This window comes from Cebus imitator, unplaced genomic scaffold (assembly GCF_001604975.1).
Source record: "Cebus imitator isolate Cc_AM_T3 unplaced genomic scaffold, Cebus_imitator-1.0 Scaffold70, whole genome shotgun sequence".
In the NCBI taxonomy this organism is placed as follows: domain Eukaryota; kingdom Metazoa; phylum Chordata; class Mammalia; order Primates; family Cebidae; genus Cebus; species Cebus imitator.
Window position 1 is genome coordinate 6,952,036 of NW_016107385.1, and position 9,047 is coordinate 6,961,082.

The 9,047-nt window shown below is 40.3% G+C and overlaps 1 long non-coding RNA gene across 1 annotated transcript in view; it reads right to left on the minus strand.

Annotated features, from left to right (window-relative positions):
• Nucleotides 1-8,156, minus strand: part of LOC108306233 — a 9,357-nt gene extending 1,201 nt beyond the window's left edge. Inside the window, exons 1-3 of the long non-coding RNA XR_001826062.2 lie at nt 8,116-8,156; nt 4,154-4,268; nt 3,407-3,551 (exon numbers count right to left, since the gene is read on the minus strand). This is a non-coding gene — a long non-coding RNA (uncharacterized LOC108306233). The remainder of the gene's footprint in view (nt 1-3,406; nt 3,552-4,153; nt 4,269-8,115) is intronic.
• Nucleotides 8,157-9,047: the final 891 nt, after the last annotated feature.

Here is a 9,047-nt window from a genome sequence, read left to right on the forward strand (position 1 = left end):
GGTTTCACCATGTTGACCAGGATGGTCTCGATCTCTTGACCTCGTGATCCACCCGCCTCGGCCTCCCAAAGTGCTGGGATTACAGGCTTGAGCCACCGCGCCCGGCAAGTTCTTAATTTTTTAAAAAATTTTACATGTGTGTTTTCGGTGGTTGGAATCACTCTCAAACACAATTGGTGAATAACCCAGAGGGAATGTAGGTGAATTTCCCATTACCATTGCGGAGGCTATGGGCCTGTCAAGATTTAATCAGGGGCTCCATGTTGCGTTGTCTCAAATTCTTTAAACGTCTGGGTTCTGGGATTGACTCCTTCCTGTTCCTCATTTGTGTCCCACATCCAGGGGACATGGCAAAAATAACCTGAATTTATTCATGAGGAAGGAACCCATCATGAGGAAGCAACCTTTGAAAGCAGCCACAAGGCAAGGGCATCTGAGGTGGGCACTGCAAGCATGTTCAAGAGAACACCTCTTCTGCCAGCGAGAAGCGCCCCCGCCCAGTGGAGGATGAATCAAATTCCACCATCTTTAATCTGGCTACGCCATATTTGGATAATAATCCTGAAATTCACATTGATGCTGAAGAAGTCGCTTCTTCAAAACTTTAAGGCAACAATTAAGTATTCCATTGTCATGGCTCAATTAAATGGTTTGGCCTGAGAAAATTGGGGATTGTAAAGTGAGGATGGAATGTGCTTTGATCCTTTTTCCAGGGTTATTGTTTCATTAATAAATGAACATGTCATTTGTCTCACCAGAGGGAGCTCATGCCCTCCAGGCTTTTTTTCCTTTTTTGTTCAGGTTTTATAAAGATGAATTTCCAGTGCTCTGAAATACCATGGATTAGTAGTTAAGCCTGACAGCACTTCGGGGAGTAGCGAGCTTAAAGTGCCTCACACAGGTCTCCAAAGCACTTGTTTACTAATAGAGGAAATCAGCAACCGTCTGCAGCTGCTGATATCGCATTACCATTTGGAAAGACAGTAGCTGAGATAACAAATCACACAGTTTTAATAATTACTCCTCCATTCCCGTTTTTTGTTTCCTGCGTAACTGTAAAGGCTGGATTTCTTCCAAATAAACAGATAAAAACAGTATGGAACTTTTATCTTTTAATGATAATGACAACACATCATGTTTCACTAAAAGTTTCCTGCTGAATTTTTTCTGATTTCTAGAGTTTCAATAAAATGTAATTATACTTTATAATTCCATTCTTTTAATCTTCACTTCAAAAATTATTCACAGTGAGCAAGTTTGCCAGGCACCAAGAGTAGGGGACGAACTGCTTGGACTTACCCATGTTGACTATCTCCTGCTTTCTGTCTTGGAGTAAACCTGTCATTGAAATTGCATCCTGTACATTGAGCTGCTTTGCATTCAAATTAATAGCTAGTTTAATTTGAATGTAAAATAGCTCCATTTATGCCATCATTTAGAAAAAAAGAAGTAAGGCATTTGGCAATGAATGGATGTTTAAGATATGATACATTTGCAACATATTTTTAATCCCAAATTTAACTTTTATTAGGATGGGGACATTTTAATATCAATAGTTAAGTCATAAAAGAAGCCCTTTTAAAAATCTGCATAGTAAATATGTGCTTTAGGGGTCAAAACTACTCTATTGTACAGATACAGTACAGGGTTTAGTTCGTATGGTTGGTGCTGGGTATTTTCCGGCAAATCTGTGCATTGTTACATTTCTATAGTCCAGGAATGGCAATTGATTTTTAAAACACATGCTGCAACTTTATTTGCTCTGTAATTACATGGACTTTATTTGGAGGTCAGCGAAGGAACAACTAAATAGGAAAATGAAGTCTTCCTCTTCCTCCCTTGTGCAATGAAACCATAAAAGTTGGCAGACAGAAAGGAATGCTAAACTTTTTCCCAGAGCTCTGAGTTTGGTTTCCACTGGTCCATGTTCCATTGGGTGATTAGAGAAAGCTTTTTTAAAGCCTTGCTTCAGAATGATCTTAATTGGTGCAAGGTTGAGCCCTTTCTAGGAGGGGAGGGAAAAGGTTGAATAGCCTTTTCAAGTCACATGAAAGTTTCTAGGATGAATGTACGATAATTAGATTAATAAGTAGCTTAATTTATCACAGCTGAGGATTTCAACAGCCACACATTAGAGCAAGAAAAAAAGATTAGTGTGATTCTAGTTTGTAAAAAAAAAAAAAAAAAAAATTGTACTGAAACTTGATTAACCTTAAACACAAAGTGCCTTTCTTTCTCTCTAAATGTCTAACCAGGGGGAGGGGTGTGGAGTGGGCAAGTCGGGGAGAGGACCTGAAATCGTCAAAAAAGTCCTATTTTATTCCTTTTTGTCTCCCAGTTAATGAGCAGTATCAGGATGCCTTGAACCAACTTTTCTTTTTACATTTCTTATCCTTAAAATGATGGACTGACCATAAGCCTGCAGAATCTTAAATTATGTTGCCTGCCCACATCATAGAGATCTGTCTTTTCTGATGTACAATTTGTCATAAGCAGGGTCACTCGTCTCTGTTGAGAAAAAGAAAGGGAGTACAATTGGGAGGACACCATAATTTTGGTTAGTCTGCAGCAGGAACATTGAAGGTTAGCTTGTTCGGTGACATCTCCAGTTATCTCAAGGCTGAAAAGTCTGAATTTAGACCCATGCCTTCAAAACTCATAAGTTGCCCAAATAAGGGCAGCAGCGAGTTGAGATGAACAGTATTCATTGATAAAACATGCAAAATCAAGACGACTATTATAACAGCAAGAATAATTGATTTCAACAAGGTTTAAAAAGTCAGATGAGAACTGACACTCAAAAAAAAAAAAAAACAAAAAAAACGATCAATTCAAATTATCCTCCATTGGGATTCTTTTTTTCCATCTTCTTTGCAAGTGCACAATAAAATATTTTGAGAAAAAGGAGAATCTGCTGGACCATCTGATGATCAGATCATCAGGGTGGGCTAATGTCAGATTTGATTAGCTAACCTTAAACTTCCTGACTTCTGTCCGGCTAAAAACAGAACTGCAGTCTGGCGTGGAACAAAGCCGCTGGCATCAGTGTCGTTTTGCTGTGGAAGAGCCTGGAGCATGAATCTCTGGTAGCTGTCAACACTGAACAGTCATCGTGGTTGGGAGGCCGGCTAATGCGAACCCAGCGGTGGAGCAGGGTTTTGGGCACTGCCCATGTGCCTTCATGGAAAAGGTGTACGGCTGGATGTCGGTAGGCAGCTATGACACCCTCCAAGCGGAAGGGAAAAATCCAAAGCTGAAACACCAGACAACTTCAGGGACATCAATATTTGCACAACAAAAATTGTTGTATGTTTCTCTTCAGTCTCCAAAGCTTACACAGAAGCATCCTGAAAGAGGTTGGGTGTGGCCCGTGCACAGAGTCCCACCTACAACATTGGGAAGTTACCTGTGGCCCAGCCAGAGCTATGAAGGCGAGGCCAAGGGCACTTGTGCACCAGCCTGTTTGATAAGTTCAGAAACTTGAAACAGCACCAGAGGTGAATCCATTTCCACTGCTAGAAAATCTTCTCTCAGAGCATAAGTCTTCTCTTCTGCTGGGATAAAAGGGACGCTTTCAATTTTTTTTTAAAAAAATCATATAATGAAAAATAACATATTGTAGAGAAAATATACTGTAGTTTAAAATGTTGCAATTTCCAAACATTAGTGTAATTACAGGCCCTGAATAAAGTTGGAAAGCTAAGACACACTGCGCCAACAGCCCAAACCTATAAGTATGCTTATAATCTAAAATGGATATCTCATTACTGGTTAACATTATTTATTTAGGGGGAGATATGACCTCTAATTTACCTTTAAATGATTAATTTGGTGTTTAAATAAGTGCCTTTTACTTAATAATGTTTTCTTCAACCAATTCACTTATGTCAATAAACTCTTTGTTTAACCTTCTTAAAGGAAACATTTTCTCTGCTCCGAGGCAATTAATGAGCTATCAAATAAATAGGTTCAGGAAAATGAACTAAAATTAAGGACTGCCCAAGACAGCCAAAATGCTTTCATCTGTGGAGTGGGTACTGTGGGTTCCTGTCAACCATGACACAGGAAGAACGTCAGTCCATTCCTGACCCTCCCATGAGTCTCCTTTCTGTCTTTAGTTCACAGAGAAGGCAACTCTCACTATAGGACCTACTGGAAAGGTAACAGCCCATACACAATTTGAGGCACTTCTCTCTCGGCTGCTGATTCTTTAAGTTTGGTAAAAACAATGAGAAATCTTCAAGTTGGGAATGGGTTGCCATTTTTTCCTGGGAAATTAAGGGAAAATGAAAATATATGCAATACTAATATAAAATATTAATATCAATAATATCAATGTTAATATCAAAGTGTCCAAAAGCATCTTCTGCAGTCTTGGGGCATAAAACTGGATCATATATAACTCAGTTGCTTATTTTACAGGTAATTTATTTTCAAGTATCATTTTTCCTGTTAATTATATTTTAAATTAGGATGAATTTGGCTTTTTTTGTTAATTAATAGAACCAAAAGCTGCCAAATGTTGTTTAGCTCTCTGTAGTATGTATAAACTTTTTTTTTTTTTACAGAGATGGGGTCTCACTACATTGCCCAGGCTACACTCAAACTCCTTGGCTCAAGTGATCCTCTTACTTCAGCCTCCAGGATAGCTGGGATGACAGGTATGTGCCACTGTGCCTGGCTAAAAAGCATTTTTCTTAAAAAATTGACTAATAATAACCATCAACATTATTTTAAAATTTGAAATTTTTTTTCTAATAAAAGTAAATGAACCACCAAATTTGCTCATTCTCGGAAGAGGAGTGCACTGGGTGTGGCAGAGACTGCCAGCCAGCCCCTCATAATCAACACCCCTCCTTTTTTTATATAGTCATAGACTTTTGACCTAGGGCACTCAGCCAACCAAAACATAGATGACACTTCCAAGCCTCCTTCACTGCTGACTGTAGTCATAAGACTAAGCTCCGGCCAAGGTGGAATGAGTGAAAGTGTGTGCGCAACCAACTGGCTATATCCTAAAAAAGGCAAGTCATCTTTTCCTCCTCTTCCTCTCACATCACAATAAAAGGAGCCTTTAACAGTGTCCTGGAACAGAGCTGCCATCCCGGCTCAAACTTTCATGAGAGAGAGAAATAAGCTTCCGTCTAAAGCTAAACCTTTAACCTAACTAATACACTGACATAAAAGCCGTAAAATCAATTCAAACTTTGGCTGCAAGTGCCACACTCAGCTAGTTAATACGTCTCTCTCTCTCTATGAATATTAGTGGTTTCTGTTTTTTAGACTACTCTTCCTAAAATGCAGCTCTGATTGAGAATTATTCAAAACCTTTTGGATAGTTCTTGTTTGTCTCCCGCATTCGGGAGTCCCTAACATAACATTCACGATTCCCGTTTTTCCAGCTTCGTTACTCAGAGTTCTCTTCGGCACACACCTCCCTACCTCTCCAGTCACACCAGATGGTGGCAATTTGGAGGCCATGCTTGTCCTTCCTCTTTGCCTGTACAAACCCTATCCACCCTGGGTTTTTTTTAAATATGTGTGTTTTTGTTTTGTTTTGTTTTAAGGTGGGCTTTGAGCTGGGCGTGGTGGTGTGCACCTGTAGTCCCAGCTACTTGGGAGGCTGAGGTGGGAGGATCATTTGAGCCCAGGAGTTGGAGGCTGCACTCCAGCCTGAGTGACAGAGCAAGCCCCAACCTCTAAAAAAAATTTCGTTGAATTAAAAATAACTGAAGGCTTTGGAGTCTAATAGGCCTAGTTGGAAGCGATGCTTGGTCACTGCTGGTTCCCCTCATTACTACACCCCGCATGACACCCTCTAACGTTCCCTCACAGCACTTCCCGCAGACTGTTGATACACATTTGATTACCATCTGCTCACCCATTAGATCACAAACTCCACGTGGGCAGGGATGATGTCTATTTTGTCTCAGTATTTTATCTCCGAGGGCAGCATAATGCCTAGCATTTGATAGGTTATCTAAATATTTGTTGAGTGAATGAACAAACATCTCTAAATCTGTTGTCTATCTATTAAATGAGTTATTACCTCATTCACAGGGTTGTGAATGAAATGAGATAATGTGTGTCAAATGATGAGTATGCATAAGTACCAAATAAATAGGAGGCAATATTGTGCAGTGACTCACTACACAAACGTTGGAGTTAGACCTACCTGGTATGGCTACAGCCATGTGTTCGTTATATGACATTGGACAAGTTATTTATCTTTTATAAGGCTCCATTTCTTCCTCTATAAAACTGATCATAAATGTATCTGGTATCATTCCTGAATATCTTAAATTTGATGAGCTATGTGCTTACCGCAGTGTTGTTACCTAACAGGCATCTCGTAATGGGATCTACTGCAATCTGTCACTCATCTGACCATTCATTTGTTGATTCAACAGATTTTTATCGACTACATACTAAGTATCACATACTGAGCTTTGTGCTGGGAATATAATGGGGAACAAATCAGGGGGGACCATAGGATACGCCTCATGGAATCTAAAGCCTAGATCATCAAATAAATAAACAGGCCAATAAATATGTGAGAACTAATTGTGAATAACTGCTAAGAAAGAAAGGAACAGGGCCGGGCGCGGTGGCTCACGCCTATAATCCCAGCACTTTGGGAGTCCGAGATGGGTAGGTCACGAGGTCAAGAAATCAAGACCATCCTGGTCAACATGGTGAAACCCCGTCTCTACCAAAAATACAAAAATTAGCTGGGCATGGTGGCGCACACCTGTAGTCCCAGCTAGTCGGGAGGCTGAGGCAGGAGAATTGCTTGAACCCAGAAGACAGAGGTTGCGGTGAGCCGAGATCACACCATTGCACTCCAGCCTGGGTAACAACAGCGAAAGTCCATCTCAAAAAAAAAAAAAGAAAGAAAGGAACAGAGTGCTGTGAGAGGAGGGATTCATTGAATCAGCTATTCTCCGTGACCCAGCTCAGATGCCAGCAGCTCCATGAATCCTGCCTTTGTCCTTTCCCATTCTCCCCTAATCATGTGGTCTTTCCCATTTTTTCAAACCATATTATACTTGTATGATGATATTTGTTTTATGCCATCATAACAGCAGCTAATATTAACTCCTCTTGCTAATCTAATTTAAGCCCTTGTCTAACCTTTAGCATCTGGCCTACACACTTCTTAAAGTTTGGACCATGTCTTACCTGCCTCTGTTGTACCTATAGGATCCAGCAGGCCTCCTGGCACAAGCTAAAACTCCAGGAGTATTTGTGAAATAGAAAGAAATTTTACACTCTTCTTTGACTTTTGACCATGAAAAACTTACTCTGGCTGGAATAAACCTTTCTCACATTCATATTAGGCTATTTCTTTAGTTAGTGAATTTTTATTCCTTAATTTCTTTCATATAGGATAGATGATGAATAAATCTGAAGCAAATTAAAATAGACTTTTAATCATGAAAAGGGTCTAACATCCTATGACAAGAGGGATTCTTGGAAGAACATAGACTAAAAGCCCTAGACCAACATCTGGAGATATTATTTTCTGCTACATTTGAAAGTACCTTCCCAACATAAGATCCTGCTGCTGCTTGTCTCATGATCTTGTCAAAAAGAATGGTCAGCTGGGTGCAGTGGCTCACACCTGTGGTTCCAGCTACTCACGAGGCTGAAGCAGGAAGATCACATGAGTCCAGAAGTTTGAGACCAGCCTGGGCAACATTGCAAGATCTTGTCTCTATGAAAAAAGTAAAATATTAGACAAGGTGTGGTGGTGTGTGCCAGTAGTCTTGGTTACTCTGGAGGTTTTTGTTGACAGAGGATAGCTCGAGTCTGGCAGTTCAAGATCAGCCTGGACAACATAGTGAGACCCCATCTCAGGAAAAAAAGGTCGTCATTACAACACAAAGCATAAGCATCTTTTTTTTTTTTTTTTTTTTTTTTTTTTTTTTTTTTTTTTTTTTTTTTTTTTTTTTTTTTTTTTTTTTTTTTTTTGTGACAGAGTCTCACTTTGTAGCCCAGGCTGGAGTGCACTGGCATGATCCTGGCTCACTGCAACATCCACCTCCCAGATTCAAGCAATTCTCGAGCCTCAGCCTCCTAAGAAGCTGAGATTACAGGTGCCCGCCAGCACACCTGGTCAATTTTTGTATTTTTAGTAGAGATGGGGTTTCACCACGTTGGTCAGGCTGGTCTCGAACCCCTGACCTCAAATGATCCACGTCCCTTGGCCTCTCAAAGTGCTGGGATTACAGGCATGAGTTACCGCCCCAGCCAACACAGAGCATCTTAATGGCTCTTCCTGGCAGCAAAAACCCTTTACTGGAAGGAAAACATTTAGGTTACACCCAGATTGAAAGTAAGCAATACAGTAAAGAAAATGTATCAGCTCACATAACTGAAAATCCCAGAGATAAAGGTACCTTAGATGAGGCTTTATTTAATGTCTCAAAGATATCCCCAAAACTTGAGTTCTTTCATCTCTTCCCAGTCAGCTTCATCCTAAAGCTGGCTTTACTCCTGCTCCCAAGATGGCTGCTCACAGATCCAAAATTCATTTACTTTTTTGTGTGTGTGTGGCAGAGAGAGCTACTTTGTTCCAGCATTCCCAGAAAAGCCTTTACAATCACTGGTACTGCTCACTTCACTCATCTACCCTTGATTCTATTGCTCTAGTCAAGGGGATAGGATGTGATGATGGGCTTGGCCTATGCCGTCTACTCTACCCCTAAATGGCATGCAGTAAGTTCAGCTTCCACAAAATTTTGTTGATCCCCAAAAGAAAACTAGGGGCTGCTGGGAAGAGAGAAGAAGGAAATAGATGCAGGCAAGACATCTACTAAATGCTGAATCTACAGTCTTGGTCAGCCTCATTCTGTGAAGCCCACCTATTCCACTGGGTAGGATCACTCATTCATATTAGTCAGAGAAAAGAACAGCGTGGATTCCACCTCTTCTGAAAGTGGCATCTTACTCTGAAAATAAAAACGAGCTTTGCTTTGGTATTTGTTCTGCTTAGAGGAAACATGTTATGGTCTAACAGAGTCAGCACTTTTAAATAAAATTAT